Source organism: Portunus trituberculatus, chromosome 49 (assembly GCF_017591435.1).
Source record: "Portunus trituberculatus isolate SZX2019 chromosome 49, ASM1759143v1, whole genome shotgun sequence".
Taxonomy (NCBI): domain Eukaryota; kingdom Metazoa; phylum Arthropoda; class Malacostraca; order Decapoda; family Portunidae; genus Portunus; species Portunus trituberculatus.
In genome coordinates, this window is record NC_059303.1 from 21,324,984 (window position 1) to 21,345,394 (window position 20,411).

At 40.9% G+C, this 20,411-nt stretch overlaps 1 protein-coding gene and 1 non-coding gene across 4 annotated transcripts in view; both read left to right on the forward strand.

Moving 5' to 3' along the window:
• LOC123499058 (connectin-like) overlaps positions 1-20,411 on the forward strand; it is an 831,458-nt gene that overhangs the window by 422,394 nt on the left and 388,653 nt on the right. The gene's annotated exons all lie outside the window — the stretch shown is intronic.
• Trnal-uag lies at positions 3,879-3,960 on the forward strand. The gene has a single exon. It is a non-coding gene; the product is annotated as a tRNA-Leu (tRNA).

A 20,411-nucleotide genomic window follows, 5' to 3' on the forward strand; every position in this document is an offset into this window, starting at 1 on the left:
GGGCTGAGCGATGAGGGGCCTTTGAATCCCATTGGCGCGTCCCCCTGGCGGCCAAACCCTCATCCGTTTTCTTTTTCTCCTCGTCTTCTTCGTCCTGCACGTCGTCGTTTTTTTACTCCTCTTTTTCTGCCTGGTTCTCGCCGTTTCTTCGTGTCCGTCTTTCTTTTCCTGCTGTTTTGAATTAATTTACTTTTATTCTATTTTTTTGGGGGGGATTTATCATTCTTTCTTTTATTGATTTCTTTTCTTTTCGTCTTTTTCTTGAGGCATGATGTTCAATTTTTTTCTTTCGTCACAGTCTTGAGAGAAGCTTGCATTTAAAAACACAAGTCGCAGTTCAGGAGAGGTCAGGCATCATGCATTTAATGGACGCAGTGACAAGTTCCTCATAGATTAGACAAGATCGCTGTCTTTCTCCATCCCCGTCGTTGGTGGTTGTGTTAGCAGGGGTAGCGGTGATAGCAGCAGGGTGAGGCAGCGGTCAAGCTAAAGAGGGGAGTAGGGAGAAGGAGAGGGTTGTTGGCAGGCTGTTGGACGGGTTGGGGGGCAGATTAAATGGAGGTGCGCAATCATCTTTATATATATAGATGTGTTTAAAGAAGGCTGCCGCTCGATAAGGCACCGCATCTTGTGTGCTGACGAGGGAGGGAGGGAGGGAGGGAGAGGGAGGGAAGGAAGAGGGAGAAGGAAGGGAGAAGGGAGTAAACGCCACCATGACGGGAGGCAGCGAGATAGAGATTTCGGGAAGGGGAAAAAAAAATACCAGGGAACTAAGTAAGAAAAAGAACAAGGAGTAAGGTTGGAAGACGAAGGAAAAAAGTAGTAAAGGAGGCGTGAAAGGAGGAAGGAGGGTGAGGAGGTAAAGGAGGGAGTGTAGAAGGTCAGGTGGGGAAAAAAAAAGTAAAGAGGAAGGAAGTAAGCAAGTCAGGTTCAAGGGAAGGGAAGGAACCACACGGAGGGGAAAGAAAGGGGAAAAATAAGAAAGGGAAGGAAAGAAGAATAAAGAATGAGAGGAGAAAGTAGAGAAGGGCAAGAAAGGAAGAGCAAAAACGAAATAAAAAGATGAAAGTTGACCCAAGAGAGAGAGAGAGAGAGAGAGAGAGAGAGAGAGAGAGAGAGAGAGAGATTATATGGCCAGGAACAAAGGAGACTCAGATGAAAGAGGGAGAAGAATAGAGACGTAATAAGAGGAGAAAAATGGAGGAGGGACAATGAATGGAGGAAAGCAAAAGCACATGAAAAAAAAAAAAAAGAGAAAGACGAGTAGAGGAGAAGGAAAGAGAGAGAAGGTGGAGGGAAGAAAGGTGAAGGGAAGGAAAGGTGGAGGTAATGCAATATGAGAAAGTGAGAAAAGTGATGAAAGAAGATAAGAATAACTAATAATATGATAACGCAAAAGAAAGAAAATAAAAAAAATATGTAATAGGAAAATGATAAAAAAGATTAAAAAAAACACGATGAAAGATTAAGAGTTGATTATTAGAAGATATACTTAGCTTATCTTTCTTTCTCTTTCTGTGTGTGTGTGTGTGTGTGTGTGTGTGTGTGTGTGTGTGTGTGTGTGTGTGTGTTTACCTGTAAATTTGTTTGTTCACCAGGAATGTTTGTATGTCTGTCTGTCTGTCTGTCTCTCTCTCTCTCTCTCTCTCTCTCTCTCTCTCTCTCTCTCTCTCTCTCTCTCTCTCTCTCTCTCTCTCTCTCTCTCTCTCTCTCTCTCTCTCTCTCTCTCTCTCTCTCTCTCTCTCTGCATTCTTCTTTTTTTTCTTTTATTCTTCTTATTTTTCGCCTTGTTCTTGTTCTTGTTTTCTTGTTCTTGTTCTTGGTGTTCTTTTTCTCCTCCTACTTTTCCTTCTTCTTCTCTTCCTCCTCCTCTTCCTCCTCCTCCTCCTTCTCCTCCTCCTCCTCCTCCTCCTTCTCCACTCTGCCGGCCACAATTTATCATTATAATGGCGATGAAAGTTTTAAAGCGCGCCAAACTTTGCTTAATCAATTTGCATTAATGACAAAGCTAAAGACAGAACAGGAGCTCTTTGGGTTACCTGCCGCCACTGCTGTAGGGATGAGGGTAGGGGGCCTCCTCCTCCTCCTCCTCCTCCTCCTCCTCCTCCTCCTCCTCCTCCTCCTCCTCCTCTTCCTCTTCCTCCTCCTCTTCCTCTTCGTCCTCTTCGTCCGCTTCATCCGTCTTCTCCTCCTCCTCCTCCACATTTTCATCCTCTTCCTCCTCCTTTGACTCCTCTTTGCTTCTTTACTGTTATGGCTTTCTCTCTCTCTCTCTCTCTCTCTCTCTCTCTCTCTCTCTCTCTCTCTCTCTCTCTCTCTCTCTCTCTCTCTCTCAAGTTTTTCTTCCTTTCTACTTCATTTTTCCTTCCGTTTTTCTTGATATTTTGCCTCCTCACTTCTTTATTTTCTTTCTGTTACGCTTCCTTCTTCCTATCTCTTTTTCTTTCTTCATAGCTATTCTCTCCTTTTCCTCTTCCTATTCTTATCTTTCTCTACCCTTCTTTTTTTTACTTCCCTATTCTTTTCCTTTTGTTTTTCCCTCCCCTCTTTCATTTTCTTCCCTCTCAGTCCTTCCCCTCGCTTCCTGACACCCTCCCTTCTTCGCTCACCTCACCTGATATTCTGTGGCCTCATTACTTCATCGTTAACAGCAAAGTTGGTGGCGGGATGAAGGCTGCTCACTGCGGGCCATCCATCTTGATACCACCTGTCGCGCTATCTCAACTCAAAACCCGCGGGAGGGAGAGGTTAGGTGGCTTGTCTTAGTGGTGTTAATGTGTGTGTGTGTGTGTGTCTGTGTGTGTGTGTGCTTGAGAATATTTTTTGCTGCGTTATTGATGTGTCTTGGTTAAAATATAGCGTTTGTGCGTTCATGTGTGCTTGCGTGTGCTGTAGTTAAATGTTCTTCTTTCTTATATTATAGCACAGTGGCAATCTGTGTATGGGCAGGAGGAAAGGGAAGGTAGGCTGAGAGCAAAGCGTTGAGTGCTTGGGTGGAGTGGAATAGAAAGACAGGTGACCGTTCATTGAGATTGGTTGAGTAAAAGATGGTTATGTTGATGTTTATGTATGCTGATGGTGATGATAATGATAATGTTGGTAATAATACGAATAACGGTGATGGTGATGATAAAGATATTACAGAAGATGTTAATCATGATAATTTTGATGACAGTAGTGATGGTGATAGTGATGGTGGTGATGATAACGGTAATAACGGTGATGGTGATGATGATAATGATGGTACTTCAGCCAAATAACCTAATGACGGCTGGCGGAAACTTTTCACACATGATGATTAGTTGAAACAGTTTGTTCATCGGATTTGGTCTTGGACTGCCTTCCCTGGTGGCCGTGAATGAGACGGAAGTGACCTTGAATGTTTTTTGCCATTGGTCAAGAACCACCAATAATTTTTTCACTAGTCACAGGTAATTTCATAACAGGCTACGAGTCACGAGTCTCGGGTCATGAGGTCACTGTTCACGACTGATGATCATTGGTCTTTTAATCAAGGATACTGAAGACACTGTAATTGGAATCAGTGTGCGGAGATATTTAACCTTCTGACTGTTTAAGGATGTGGTGGACGTAATTAGTACGGTGTTACATTTGCCTGTCATTTAATAAATGTAAGTGACTGACTAATTGAAACCGTTTGGAATTAGAAAGTTTTTTGTGTTCAATAAAAGTTGGTTCTAAACTCACTCGACTAAAGAGATGAATAAGCGCAATTAGGAGACATAAATTTAAGCATCGATCAGGAAACAGTGAGCTGAATGCATATCATTGTGCTCTTCAGAATCCCTTATGGTGCTGCCTTATCGAAGAAATCTATATTTTCAAGTATCACAATCAACCTCCCAGTCTGAGGGCAAGGTAGCGTGGCCGAGTGGTCTAAGGCGCTGGATTTAGGCTCCAGTCTCTTCGGAGGCGTGGGTTCGAATCCCACCGCTGCCATTGAGCGAACTTATCCTTCAATAAAATGTTACTGCACTTTTTTTTCGTCGTAAAAATACCTTCGTGGAGTTTTGTTTTAAAGCCACCTTTCATCTGTCATATTGACAACCTTAATATTCCGTATTGATCTCCCACAATGCAAACCAGACACGTAAAGTCTGCAGCACTGCAGTAAGGAAAGAAATAACAATAACACTTAGATAAGAACATGAGTCGTCATGGCAACAGCAACATCATAAACATTACCTTTGTGCCTCAGATTTCCGCTCTTTTCATATTTTTCTACCGATCTATTTATTGTATTCTCTCTCTCTCTCTCTCTCTCTCTCTCTCTCTCTCTCTCTCTCTCTCTCTCTCTCTCTCTGTGTTACTCATTTTAATCTGGTTCACTATCCTTCGACTCATCTAAATTAACGTAACAGTAATTTCACCTCCAGTCAACTAACCTGGTCGAAAATATCTTTTTATATTCTTTTTACTGTGATTTTCAGTATTTTTCAGTAATGTTATGTTTTTTTCTGGCTGGATATAAGCATTTGGTTATCTTTATTTATATTTATTTATTTATTTTATTGTTGATATATTGTTTAACTTTGTTTTGTCGAGGAAATCAATACCGTGACGATGTGCAGTTTATGTGGCTCTGAATTTTTGCTCCAATGTTTCTTGTAACTCTCGAAATTCCTTAAGGAAAACGAAAATTAGAACTAAAAAATAAAACATAAGTGTGTGTGTGCGTGTGTGTGTGTGTGTGTGGTGTGTGTGGGTGTGTGTTTCACTGTTTGATCTGCTGCAGTCTCTGACGAGACAGCCAGACGTTACCTTACGGAACGAGCTCAGAGCTCATTGTTTCCGATCTTCGGATAGGCCTGAGACCAGGCACACACCACATATGTTAGTATGTCCTTATATTTTACCCATACTCCCTTTCTGTCTGTCAGTCCTTGATCGACACCGCCTGAGGCTGACACGCTACGCCTCCTGCCTCTCGTTTCGCTCGGTTTACACTTGTTGTATATTGTGCTACCGTAAATACACTTTCATAATGGACTCAAGTGTATCCATGCTAACCCTGCTTAAGGACAACACACACACACACCGAGACAACAAGGTCACAACTCCTCGATTTACATCCCGTACCTACTCACTGCTAGGTGAACAGGGGCTACACGTGAAAGGAGACACACCCAAATATCTCCACCCGGCCGGGGAATCGAACCCCGGTCCTCTGGCTTGTGAAGCCAGCCCTCTAACCACTGAGCTACCGGGCGTGTGTGTGTGTGTGTGTGTGTGTGTGTGTGTGTGTGTGTGTGTGTATGTGTGTGTTGTGTTTTCTCGTGCTGCAAATGAACAACTCGTGTTTTGGTATTTACATGCCACGAAGTAAAAAGGGTATTCTTGTCAAGCTGTGTTCCTCGGCAGCCTCGGGCCAAAAATAATAACAAAAGGAATGTTATTAGCTAACGACAATGATTATAGTGATGCTGATGATGATGATGATGAAATATCGCAATAAAGCTGTACGTAGAAGAGGAGGAGGGGTAGGAGAGAGATAGACATATGTAAACAAGAAAGAAAACAAATAAGAAGACGGAAAGAAAAAATGAAAAGTTGAAAAAGGAATATAATGATGATTTAGTGACTGAATCATTACATTCCTTTGCCTTTACGTGCTTATCCTCTCTCTCTCTCTCTCTCTCTCTCTCTCTCTCTCTCTCTCTCTCTCTCTCTCTCTCTCTCTCTCTCTCTCTCTCCATTTTTTTATACTCTTCCCTTTCGTCTTATCTTTTCTTGCTCTCATTGACTTCGGTTTGTATTCCTTCCTTCTCCTTTCGTTTTTTATTACCTTATCCACTTTATCCTGTTTTCATTCTTTACTTCTTCTTTTGACTTTCGTATATTTATGTTCTTCTCTTCCTAACTTTCCTCCTCTCTCTCTTTGAGTTTGGTTTGCTTTCTTTTCTTTTGGTTGCATATTACTTTCATCTTTTTTCTCTCATATATATATATATATATATATATATATATATATATATATATATATATATATATATATATATATATTTTTTTTTTTTTTTTTTTTTTTTCGCGTAGTGAAGAGGGCCAGCCAAGGGCAAAAATAAAAGAAAGTTGAAAAAAGGCCCACTTGAGCGCTGGCTCTCCAAAGAGTACAAAAAGTGTCAAAACCGTCAGCCAGAATTGGGGAGCAAATGCCTCGATACCTCCCTCTTAAAAGAAGACAAGTTGTAGGAATTCGAAAATACAGATGCAGGGAGGGAGTTCCAGAGTTTACCAGTGAAAGGGATGAATGATTGAGAGTACTGGTTGACTCTTGCATTAGAGAGCTGGACAGAATAGGGATGAAAGGAAGAAGAAAGCCTTGTGCAGCGTGGCCGGAGGAGGAGGGGAGGCATGCAGTTAGCAAGATCAGTAGAACAGTTACCATGAAAATAGCGATAAAATATAGAAAGGGATGCAACGTTTCGGCGATGAGAAAGAGACTGAAGACAGTTAGTCAGAGGAGGGGAGTTGATGAGACGAAGAGCTTTCGATTCCACCCTATCAAGCAAAGCTGTGTGACTGGAACCCCCAAACATGCGAAGAGTACTCCATACAGGGACGGATAAGGCCCTTATACAGAGTAAGCAGTTGGAGGGGCGAGAAAACTGTCGGAGACGCCTCAGAACACCTAACTTCATAGAAGCTGTTTTAGCAAGAGATGAGATGTGAAGTTTCCAGTTAAGATTATGAGCAAAGGACAGACCGAGGATATTCATTGTGGAAGAGGAGACAGTTGAGTGTCATTGAAGAAGAGGGATAGTTGTCTGGAAGGTTGTGTCGAGTTGATAGATGGAGGAATTGAGTTTTGAGGCATTGAAAACTACTAGATTTTCTCTGCCCCAATCGGAAATCTTAGAAAGATCGGAAGTCAGGCGTTCCGTGGCGTCCCCGCGTGATCTGTTGATTTCCTGAAGGGTTGGACGTCTCTGAAAGAACGTGGAAAGATGTAGGGTGGTATCATCAGCGTAGGAGTGGATAGGGCAAGAAGTTTGGTTAAGAAGGTCATTAATGAATAATAGAAAGAGAGTGGGTGACAGGACAGAACCCTGAGGAACACCACTATTAATAGGTTTAGGAGAAGAACAGTAGCCGTCTACCACAGCAGCAATAGAGCGGTCGGAAAGGAAACTTGAGATAAAGTTGCAGAGAGAAGGATAGAAGCCGTAGGAGGGCAGTTTTGAAATCAAAGCTTTATGCCAGACTCTATCAAAAGCTTTTGATATGTCTAACGCAACAGCAAAAGTTTCACCGAAATCTCTAAAGAGGATGACCAAGACTCAGTAAGGAAAGCCAGAAGATCACCAGTAGAGCGACCTTGACGGAAGCCATACTGGCGATCAGACAGAAGATTGTGAAGTGACAGATGTTTGAGAATCTTCCTATTCAGGATAGATTCAAAAACTTTAGACAAGCAAGAGATTAAAGCTATAGGACGGTAGTTTGAGGGGTTAGAACGGTCACCCTTTTAGGAACAGGCTGAATGTAGGCGAACTTCCAGCAGGAAGGAAAGGTAGAAGTCGATAGACAAAGTTGGAAGAGTTTGGCCAGGCAAGGTGCAAGCACAGAAGCACAGTTTTTGAGAACAATAGGAGGGACCCCATCAGGTCCATAAGCCTTCCGAGGGTTTAGGCCAGCAAGGGCATGGAAAACATCATTACGAAGAATTTTGATTGTAGACATGAAATAGTCAGAGGGAGGAGGAGAGGAGGACAAGCCCAGAATCGTCCAAGGTGGAGTTGTGAGCAAAGGTTTGAGAAAAGAGTTCAGCTTTAGAGACAGAAGAGATGGCAGTGGTGCCATCAGGATGAAATAAAGGAGGAAAGATGAAGAAGTGAAGTTATTTGAGATGTTTTTGGCTAGATGCCAGAAGTCACGAGGAGAGTTTGAGTTTGAAAGATTTTGACATTTCCTATTTATGAAAGAGTGTTTGGCAAGTTGAAGAACAGACTTGGCATGATTCCGGGCAGAGATATAAAGTGCATGAGATTCAGGAGATGGAAGGCTCAAGTACCTTTTGTGGGCAACCTCTCTATCATGTATAGCACGAGAACAGGCTGAGTTAAACCAAGGTTTAGAAGGTTTAGGTTGAGAAAAAGAATGAGGAATGTACGCCTCCATGCCAGATACTAACACCTCTGTTATGCGTTCAGCACAAAGAGATGGGTCTCTGACACGGAAGCAATAATCATTCCAGGGAAAATCAGCATAATACCTCATCAGGTCCCCTCAACTGGCAGAGGCAAAACGCCAGAGGCACCTTTGCTTTGGGGGGTCCTGCGGAGGGATTAGAGAAATATATATATATATATATATATATATATATATATATATATATATATATATATATATATATATATATATATATATATATATATATATATATATATATATATATATATATATATATATATATATATATATATCGCTTTCTTCTTATTGTCTTGTTGGTTTATCTTCCCTTACTGCTTGAATTTATATTTTTTGAACTATTCTTTTATTTTTATTTTTATTTCTTTATTTTCGTTCTTTTGATCCTCGTCCTTCTCTCCTTAACGCATCGAACAAGTTTTTTTCTCATTTCTTACGTAACTCAACCGAAAGTTTTTCTAATTTGTTTTTATGCATTTTTATTTCATTGTCCCACCTTTCTTACGATATTAAACTTATTTTCTCTTATTGTTTTCCATACGGAACTGATCTTTTCCTTTTCCCACAGCTTCGAACTTAATTTTCTTACTGTTTTTATGTTATTGAAGTTAATTTACTCCTTTTCCACGATATTAATCTCATTTTCTCGTCTTCTTACAATAGATATTTTTTTTCCTTCTTTGCTTACGGTATTACAGTTTTCTTTCTTTATCACCCTCATCTCATTGAACCAGGTGTGTTATCCTCCAAGGGGTGAATCAGTATACAGTAGTTCCCAGGTGTCTCAAATGAAGCCTTATGATTGAAAGGGTTTGTTGTGTCAGGAAGAGGCGGATTGAGAGGCAGGATTGATGGGGCTAGGTGCGAGTCTTAGGGTTGCAATAAGAACAGAGAGAGAGAGAGAGAGAGAGAGAGAGAGAGAGAGAGAGAGAGAGAGAGATTAAACTATATATAGTTTTTGTTTCAAATGAAAACGAAACTTCAAAGGGATTATAAAAAAAATATTTATGAACATTTTTTTCCTTTTAGTCGTAACCACCGCGACGAATACATATATATTCTCAAAGCATAAAATCACAAAAGCATAAAAGGATTAAAACTTAACATCGGGAATGTAAGTAATATCACAGAAATCAAATAACTAAACTTATCACCACTACCAACAAATCTAACTTGACCCTTTCCTCCCACAGGTGAGCGAGGACTGAAGGTTCACAGCCTCCCCAAGACGTTGAGACAGTGAGTTATTTATGGGTAGTCATTGAAGAAGAAGGCAGGGAATTGGGTCTGCATGTGATATCCAATTAATCAGCGTCTTTCAAGGGACACCTGTCGCTTCTCACCTGTTCATTATGCACCATTGCGAGCCACTCCTGTCCTGTTTAACCTGACAAATATAGAGAAAGAGAGAGAGAGAGAGAGAGAGAGAGAGAGAGAGAGAGAGAGAGAGAGAGAGAGAGAGAGAAAGCGGGGTGGGGGCAGATTGACAGATATTCATACTGACATACTGATTGTTACAAAGAAAAAAAACACAGAACAAGAAAAATACGTGAAGAAACTGATATAAATAAACACTGCAACAAAGGGATATGCAGACAGATAACCACAGAAACACACACACACACACACACACACACACACACACACACACACACACACACACACACACACACACACAGAAACATTCATACTGACACAACATTCGCTTTTCTTTCTCTCGTTGCGTGTCGTAATGTGCTTTAAGAAAAAAAAAAATGACAAAGGAGGGAGTTTAAGAACGACTGAACCAACACGAGTCTCAGCATTAAGGAGTGAGTGTGTAGATGGACAAGGATTACTGGGAGAGGGAACAGGAGACTAAAAAAAGAAAAGAGGAACAGAGATAGGGCGAAGGAATAAGACGATACATAGCGGAAAGGTAGATAAAAGAAATAGATGGAAAGGAGAGGAGATGAGAGGTGTAGAATAAGTGAACAGAGAAGATAGAAAGGATAGAAAACAGAAGGTAAGAAATGAAGCCAGTAAAGGAAAGGAAATAAGGGAGAAAGAGAGAAGAGTAGGACAAGGAAATAATAGGAAGAGAATAGCAACAAAAAAAGATAAGAGAAGATTGAATAGACGGAGAAGAGAGGAGAAAATAAAGGACATAAGAATAAGAGATAGGAGAGGAAGGGAAGACGACAGGAGGGAAGGCTTGAATAGGAAGGGAAGGAAGAGTGGAAAAGGGAAGAAAGAGGCAAATGGAAGAAAATATAAGAAATAGGAAGTAGATGAATAAAACAGGAGAGTAATATGAGAAAAGACAGGATAGAAGGTTAAAAATAAAAGTATATTAAGGATGAAGGTCAGAGAGAGAGAGAGAGAGAGAGAGAGAGAGAGAGAGAGAGAGAGAGAGAGAGAGAGAGAGAGAGATAAAAGAAATAAGCGACAGAGAAAGGGGAAGATGAACACAGGGAATAGAAATGAATAAAAAATAATAATTGGGAGGGGAAAGAAAGACGAAGAGAGAATGAGAGAATGGGAAGGAGAGGAAAGACATAGAGGAAATAAATGAATGACGAAAGGGAAGAAACAGAGAAAAAAGAGAGAGGGATGGATGTGAAGAGAAGAAAACTGAGAAGAGAAAGAGATAGGAGAGACATAACAATACAGAAAGAAGGAATAGGAAGAAAAGAAAAGGACAAGAAGTAGGAGGATGGGAAAGGCAAGAAGAACGACGACGAGATAAAAACGAAAAGCGAGGAGGAAGAAAAAGAAAACAAGAGAAAAATTAAGGAAAAGAAAGGAGGTGGAGTATAATTATGGTTGTGATGATGATGATGATAATGATGATGATGATGAGGAGGAGGAGGAGGAGGAGGAGGAGGAGGAGGAGGAGGAGGAGGAGGAGGAGGAGGAGGAGAATGAAGAGGAGGATTAGGAGAAGAAAACATCAAAATCAACAGAAGTAAAAGAGAGGAAAGCAAAGGAAGGATGAGAAATAAGAGGAGGATTAAGAAGAAGAAAAGAGGAGGGCGAAGGAAAAATATTGGAAGAAAGAAGATAGAAGAAAGAAAAGAATGAGAAGGAGGAAGAAGAGGAAAAGGAGACAGCAACAAAAGAAGGAAGAAGAAAAAAAAGAGAAGGAAGCAGGATGAAAAATGGTGAAGGAAAACGGTACTTTGTAGAATTTGGAAGAAGAAAGGAAAAAAGAAAAAGAGAAGGAGGAGATGAGTGAGGAAAGGAAGGCTGCTCTAGAGGAGATGAGTGAGATGGAGAACAGATGGTCTGAGAGAGAAAGGAGAGGGAGACCAGCCGACCATAAAGAGGAGGAGGAGGAGGAGGAAGAGGAAAATGAGGAAAAGAAGAAGAGGAAGAGGAAAACACGACAGAATATCGAGACAAAACAGACAACAGGAATAGGAGAAAGAGAAGAAGAAAAAGGAAGAAAAAGAAGAAATAGAAGGAAGAAAAAACATAACATAATATGGCATTAATGAAGAACAAGCATCAGGAGGTGGAGGAGGAGGAGGAGGAGGAGGAGGAGGAGGAGGAGGAAGAGGAGGAGGAAAAAATGACGAAACACGAAAAAGGAAGCTTAGCGAAAGCAAATAGAGAAAAAAATAGCAATTGAAATAAATGATAGAAGAGAAAGGAATATGAAAGGTAACCTGATATATAGCAAGCAATGGAAGGAAAAAGAGTGAAGGTCAGAGAGAGAGAGAGAGAGAGAGAGAGAGAGAGAGAGAGAGAGAGAGAGAGAGAGAGGAGTGGCATGATGGGTGAGGGTCGTGAGGGGGTAACAGACCAACTCAATGGCGCCATTTCTCAGCAGCCAGGCCGGTGAGAGGTGGTTCGTGTGGGCGGTGTCGGTGGTGGGCGTCTGGTGCTGCTGTGGAAGTCTGTGGGCTGCTGGGGTTGGGTGGTGTGGGTGGGATAGATGGGTTTGTTTAGGTTTGTTAATTACAGTGTCATTTTCTTTAATCTATAGATTATTTCATTGTTTGGGCTTTATGGGAGGAGGTTGGTGTTGGATGGTGCTGTGGTCTGTATGTTAGTGGGGGTGGCTAATGTGGGAGGGGTATAAAGAAAATGGCAATATTTTAGTTACTTTTCCTGTCTCATTCATCCATCCATAGCTCACTTGATCGTTCTCTTAAGACTTACTGATGAATCATAATAGGACTTAGTAATCTTTGTGTATTTTTTTTTTTTTTGTGTGTGTAGGAAAGAGGGCTAGCCAAAGGCAAAAAAAGAAAAGATTAAAAAAGGCCCACTTGAATGCTGGTTCTTTACAAAGAAGAAAAGCGTCAGCCGGAATTAAGGAGGAAATGCCTCGATACCTTCCTCTTGAAAGAAGACAAGTCTTAAGAAGTCGGAAATACAGATACAGATAAGGAGCTCCAGAGTTTACCAGTAAAAGGGATGAATGACTGAGAGTACTGGTTAACTCTTGCATTAGGGGGTTAGACAGAATAGGGATGAGAGGAAGAAGAAACCTTGTGCAACGAGGCCACAGGAGGAGGGGAGGCATGCAGTTAGCAAGATCAGTAGAACAGTTAGCATGAAAATAACCATGAAAGATAGAAAGAGATGCAACATTTCGGCGGTGAGAAAGAGGCTGAAGACAGTTAGTCAGAGAAGGGGAATTGATGAGACGAAAAACTTTTGAATCCACCCTATCTAGTAAAACTGTGTAACTGAAACCCCCCAAACATGCGAAGAGTACTATATATTCCTTCATCGTTTGCTTTTAATGTATTAAAGAACTACATGCATATGTATTTTTGTTAAGCAGTTTCTTTCTCTCTTGTATAGTGAAGTAAAGACTTTGAAACGGTGGTGGTGGTTGTGATGGTGGTGGTGGTGGTGGTGGAAGGGACTTCTGGAAGTCATAGAAATGCGTGGTGAGCTTCACCTTTGCAATCACTGCCTAGCACAACCTTATGTGAATATTAACTTCTGGTGTCCGTGTTCATTTATTGATTTATCCTCTCTTTTTCATGTTTTTAGGATAATGTTGCAAAGAGTGAGCTTTTATTACCAATTCTATATGCTTGTCGTTATTTCATCGCTCCATTCCGCAAGGACAGTATTTATTCACTGCTTTATCTTTTCATTTTTTATTTTATTTCCTTTCTCGATTTTTATCCTAGCAGAGTTGTACATTCTTTGGAAAGAAAATATTATTGTACGTTTTAACTTTTTGTTCTTTATTTCGTAACTTACCATTCTATTATACCAGTTTATTTTTGCCTTGTTTTCTCTTCATTTCATTTCTTTTTCCTTTTTTAATTGAATTCCTTACTATTCATGTCTCCAAATCTGCATGGTCTTAAATTGGTGTTGTTTCTTTTTGTATTACATCGCAAGTAATTTAATTGTGAAGTTTTTTTACATTTCTTGTTTTTACTTAATGAAATCTCACTACTAGTACTTTTTTTTCTCTCTTTTTCGATATCCACGTGATAACAGATTCGTCGTGTAATTTTTTTTTTTCATATCGCAATTAATATTTTTGCAGAAAGGTTTTTTTTCTCACTTTTAAGTTAATGAAAACTCTCCACAAATATATTTTTCTCTTGTTTTGTGCTTCCTTGGTTTTATTTCTTTTGTTTATTTATCTATTTATTTATTTTCCTTTTTTCTTTTCGTCTTTCATATTACATTTACTTTCCTAACTGCAGATTTTCATTCAGAGCTTCCGTTTTTATTTTCATTTTCAATTCTGTAATAGCTTGCTATTACTATTCTTTTATCAGTTACATATAGTTTTTTTTTCTCATTTTAAACTACATGGTATGATGTTTTTTCGATTTTTCTTTCAAGTTTTATGCTTTAGTACGATACTTTTTTCACCCTATATTTATTCATTATTTTCTTCTGTTCACATTATTCCAAATCTTGCACAATTGCTAAACGCGCAGTCCATTATTTCAGCCTTCCTCACAAAACCGCCTTTTCGCGAATTCTCTTTGGCAAATGTTCGACCACACAATCATTTTTCTCTTTTAAATGCCACTTTTCTCCAATTTTCCAACACGTGTTTCGTATTTGTCATCCTCATCGTGGCAACCTTTCGTGTGTTTGTGTGTGGCATTTTAGCCTCATTTTTTTCTCTTTTGTCTATCAATGTTTTTTTTTTACTTTCGTCAAGAAAAAAAGTTAGGTTACATTTATTTTGTATTGTGATGAGTTCGACCTTTCTGTCTGATAGTGTGTGTGTGTGTGTGTGTGTGTGTGTGTGTGTGTGTGTGTGTGTGTGTGTGTGTGTGTGTGTGTGTGTGTGTGATTGGCTGCTTGGTTCTCCTTGTCTGCATTTGTTTCTCTTTTTCTTGTTTTCCAGTGTCTGTCTCCCTGCCTCTCTGTCTGTCTGTCAGTCTGTTTATATATGTCTATGTCTGTCTGTCTGTTTGTCTGTCTGTCTGTCTGTCTGTCTGTCTGTCTGTCTGTCTGTCTGTCTGTCTGTCGGTCGGTCTGTCTGTTTGTCTCTGTCTGTTTGTCTGTTTATGTGCCTCTCTCTCTCTCTCTCTCTCTTGTGCCTTCTTTTCTTTACTCTTTATATCATTCATTACCTTCGCTACACGACCAGTACCGTTGACAGGGCAAGCATTAAGACCCATCACGTCACCGCCACATTTTTTTTTTTTTTTTTACATAGGGAAGAGGGCCAACCAAGGGTAAAAAATAGAAAGTTAAAAAAAGGCCCACTTTCAAAGGAAAGCATGACTGAAGAACTACATTCCGCTGCTGCGAAAGTAAGGTTATATTGTTATACTACTGCACAATTACAGTCCTTGCTCCTTGGAAGCTAAAGGACGCCAGTCCCTACAATAATGTACGCGCGGGATATGCAGCGAAGCGTAATACCTACTGAAGTCACCTAGCTAGTACTTTACTGTCTGTCAAATTCGTTCTCCAACTACTTTGTCGTAAGAGAGAGAGAGAGAGAGAGAGAGAGAGAGAGAGAGAGAGAGAGAGAGAGAGAGAGAGAGAGAGAGAGAGAGAGAGAGAGAGAGAGAGAGAGAGAGAGAGAGAGAGAGAGAGAGAGAGAGAGAATGTAAAATAGATCGTGTAACGTGGCGCTACAAGGTTCATGAAAGACACACTAAAATAATCATTAACGAAAAAGTCCACACAGGTATAGGTGAAAGTTAATATATTATGGGACGAGCGCGCGCGCGCACACACACACACACACACACACACACACACACACACACACACACACACACACACACACACACACACACACACACACAACAACACACTTCAAAAGGCAAGGTCAAGAGCAAGCTATTCCTAATAATAAATAAATGACTCGTTGATATACAAATTGATTCAGCAGCACAGCACTACGGTACCAAGCAATGGAACAGGCAGAAATGCTAATAAACAGAATAGTGCGGGAGAAAAATAGACAGTTTATGGACCTTCTATCTATCTATCTATTTATCTATCTATATATCTGTCTATCTATTATCTATCTATCATCTCTCTCTCTCTCTCTCTCTCTCTCTCTCTCTCTCTCTCTCTCTCTCTCTCTCTCTCTCTCTCTCTCTCTCTCTCTCTCTCTCTCTCTCTCTCTCTCTCTCTCTCTCTCTCTCTCTCTCTATATATATATATATATATATATATATATATATATATATATATATATATATATATATATATATATATATATATATATATATATATATATAGATAGATAGATAGATAGATAGATAGATATAATATGCTCAGGGGTGCAATGGGATTGCAAAGTAGCAATGTGAGGAGGGAGGCGTTGGGGTACTGTAGGTTATGGGGAATATGGTGGGTAAAGGGGGAAACTTGTCGATCAGTGTGCGCGAGAAAGACTGGGGATGTGGAGGAAGTTTTTTGTGTGTGCGTGAGTTGCTTGAAAGTTTATCCACCTTTAGATGTGTCATATGCCTCCTCTTGCTTCATTGTGTGAGCCCCAGAGGAATTTTAAAAGACTAGTTCATGAGGGGTGGAAGCCGATAGAGGGAAGGTGAAGGAAGGTGAAGGAAGACTGCACAAGTGACATCGGGACGAATATTGATTGAAATTAAGGTGATACTGATGCAGTGTGCATGGAAATGGTACAGGGTGTAGGTGAGGTGTGATAAGATGTATAATGGTGGGTAATTGTGGCCAGGGGAGAAGGAAGCGTGAAGAGTGATGAGGATTCCAGTGATAGTTTTAATTTTAATGCAAATATTTTGTAGTATGGAGGGGTGACATCGGAGGCGGTATGGGTGTAAGGGTACTGCGTTGGGGTGTGAGTGGGAGGTGAAGCCAAAAGTATTGGAAGGAGAGCAACAAGTCTGTGGGCAATGAGGGGATAAAGGGTGGTTGTTAGGAGGTCACTAGTTAAACATTTCCTTTTCACAGCAACCTCTCCAATAATGCATTTTAATGATATACAATGTTCCCTCGTCAAAACACACACAGACATACAACGTGCAGCATTACGTACACTGCACTAACAAAGCACGAACGTATAACAACGTAAATAAACCACTGACAGAAGACTCCGGCCAGATTTTAGTCTTAACAAGTTTCCGAGAACGAGAGACGGTTGGCTTGTTATCGTCAGTGGGCCGCCGGGAAGAAAGCCCCTCGACTCTACCGTAGTAAGAGTTAAAAATCATTGCTCTCGTCTACAGGTGTACAAGGCGGTGGTGGTCTAATGAGGCTGTAACAGGTAAAGGCTCCTATCCTCTAGCGGTATTGTTGTCCTCCCTTCCATTATAATATGTTTTTTTTCGCGGCACTCCTTGCGACTTAATGATGTGGGACAGTGTTTACATCACGGCGGGAGTGTCTCGTATGCTTAAATGAAGCTTATACTTTCCACCAGTTCCTTCCACGGTGCTTCTGCCGCCACACAGCGACGCGAGTGTTACGTTAAGCTGCTCCACCACCAGTTTGCGGATTGATTTACGATGACTGATTAATGGCGGGTGACGCGGGGCACAAAAATGAAAAATATATTTAGAACATTATCAGGGTCCCGAATGATATGCTGAAGCGGGGAAGGAAGACAATGTTAGCTAGCAAGTTATGTTGGAAATAACTAGTTAGTATAGAGGAAAGGAGAGGAGATGGAAGAAGTAAAGAGTGTAGAAAAAATGGAGGAAGAGATGGAGAGGTAAAAAAGGCAGGGCTAACTAGAGAGGGAGGTGTCAGGTTATAGAGAGAGGAAAGAGTTTGAAAGAAAATGGAAAAACTATATATTCTTGATAATATGACATTTAAGTATTAAAAGAGAGTGTAGGGGCAGTGACTGCTGACCACTACATTTCCAGATGAAGAAAAAATTATGTTTGATATCTCGACCTCGCCAGCATTCGAACATAGAATCTAATGTTTCGTAGTCAGACGCGTTAGCCGTTCGCTGTGTGTGTGTGTGTGTGTGTGTGTGTGTGTGTGTGATGAAGGGATGAGGGAAAGGAACACACAAACACACACACACACACACTTCTACCTTCCTCTCAGACTCATTCCCTTAATTCCCTTCAGTGACTCTCACCTGTTGTCTCCCAGTAACCCATCCTCCTGCAAGCTACACCTGTCCTTCACGCAGGTGTGCAAGACGTGCTGGTCAAATTTGGTGGGTAACGTTGCAATGTGAAATGAACCTTACTTTGAAAATCATGTGAAGAAAAATTTTACTGTTTGCCATGACTCGCTCTCTCTCTCTCTCTCTCTCTCTCTCTCTCTCTCTCTCTCTCTCTCTCTCTCTCTCTCTCTCTCTCTCTCTCTCTCTCTCTCTCTCTCTGCCATACGGATTGCAACTGTCCCTTAGTCATTTGGCAGTCCCAGTTTTCTACTCATATTTTTTCTTGCTTGATTGATCTGTTTTTTTTTATTTACATTTTTATTGTCATTTCCAATTTCTTCATTTTTCTTTTCTTCGTAAAGTTCTATTTCATGTTTTATTATTTGCTGTGTATTTTATCATCCCAATATTAGCGGTAATGTTCGCCAATTTGCCACAATAGTGTCCGTGTGGCGTATCCGATCTGCTCAAGGATCGACAGGCGTGAGGAGAGGCCAGGTGTGTGTCAATTTTTGTGAGCGCCAAGTGTTTAGAGATAAAGACATTTTAACAATTCATAACCCCACTAGCTACGTTTTATTTACGCGAGAACTGCATGATTTTTCTTCCTGTTCCTCCTTCTCGGCCATCATCATCCCTCTCGCTCTCCATCCAAAATTCTTGTTGGAATTTTAATAATCCTTCTATTTCATTCTTTACGTATGACATTCGCTTATTTTCATTGTGTGCTGCTCGTCCCAGTTAGCTTAGTGTTGCGTGGCGCCGGGCGGGGTGGCGTGGAGCGGCGTGGCGTGGCGTGGATGGCCTAGTGGTCCTTGTGTTTGTGTTTTAATCATAATTTCTAATAGAAGCGTGCACAAGAGACGTGCCTCACACCCTCTTGTCATTCCACCGTTCGTTTGTCCTCCTTTTTCTTAATTCTATTCTCATTTTCTTCCCTATTTCTTCCCATATTCCGTCTTCACTCTATCCTTCCTTCTCTCCTTCCCTCCTCACCTCCATTGCCTTCTGCCCTGATTATGTACAGTCCAACAAGGTAATTTGTGCATTCCTTAAAAATTACGACACAGGTCATCTTGTAATACTGAGAAGCCAGTCGCCTCACCTGCGTCAAGACGACCTGGGAGACTGTGTGTGTGTGTGTGTGTGTGTGTGTGTGTGTGTGTGTGTGTGTGTGTGTGTGTGTGTGTCTGTCTGTCTGTCTGTCTGTCTGTCGGTCGGTCGGTCAGTCGGTCGGTCGGTCGGTCGGTCTGTGTGTCTGTCTGTGTGTCTGTCTGTCTGTTTGTCTGTCTGTCTGTCTGTCTGTGTGTCTGTCTGTCTGTCTGTCTGTCTGTCTGTCTGTGTCTGTCTGTCTGTCTGTCTGTCTGTCTGTCTGTCGGTTGGTCGGTCGGTCGGTCGGTCGGTCGGTCTGTGTGTGTCTGTCTGTCTGTGTGTGTCTGTCTGTGTGTGTGTGTCTGTCTGTCTGTCTGTGTGTGTCTGTGTGTGTGTGTCTGTCTGTGTGTGTCTGTCTGTCTGTGTGTGTGTGTGTGTGTGTGTGTGTGTGTGTGTGTGTGTGTGTGTGTGTGTGTGTGTGTGTGTGTGTGTGTGTGTGTGTGAAGACGGGTGACTGCTTGGGACATATCACCACCAGCAATACCATTGTACAACTACTACCATGTGTAGAGTGGGTGGTAGGGAAACACAAGCTGATGCAGAGCCACCTCTGAGTGTATACATTCTGCCTTGCTTCCTACCTGTTACTCTCTATTTCTGATGATGGCTGTGTAGGTGAAACGTCGAAGAATATATTCCTCTGCATCATCTTTTGTTTGCCTATCATTCACTCTACGCATTTGCCTAGACATACAGAACTACTACTACTACTACTACTACTACTACTACTACTACTACTACTACTGTTGCTACTACTATTAATACTACTATCACAACAATAACAACATCAACTGCTACTGCTACAACTACTACTACTACTACTGCCGCTACTCCTGCTACTACTACTACTACTACTACTACTACTACTACTACTACTACTACTACTACTACTACTACTACTTCTGCTATTACTACTATTACTATACTACTTTTGCTACCAATACTACTACTAATACTATTACCAATGCTTATATTGCCACTAATAATAATAATAATAATAATAATAATAATAATAATAATAAAGTTAATAGTAATAAGCAAGAAAGTGTTTTGCAGCACACTCACACGACACATAAACAATAAAGAATCTCCATAAAGTAATTTAATAACAGTAACACATTCAAAGCATCCATCAAACCCGTATTTCTCCCCGTGCATACAAGGCAAAGGACTGTATAGCTAATCATGTAGTATATTTGTTTATCATTCATACTTGTATTATATTTCAATTGACACCTATGGCAGTAAGAGAAAAGGAAATGTACGAAGTCTTCATCGTTCGTGCTACGTTTGTGTTCTCTTGGCGTGGTGAGGTACTGCAATAACACTGTCAGCGGACCCAGGAGCTTATGAGGACAGGCACTGCTTTATGGGGTCAGGTCCACTTAAAGAACTTAGGTTATTATGCCTCCTTAGTCTTGCTCCTGCTTATTGCCGTGTGTAGCTCGCATAGAAGCAGTAGTAGTAATAGTAGCAATAGTAGTAGTAGGTGTGTGTGTGTGTGTGTGTGTGTGTGTGTGTGTGTGTGTGTTTGATACTCGTT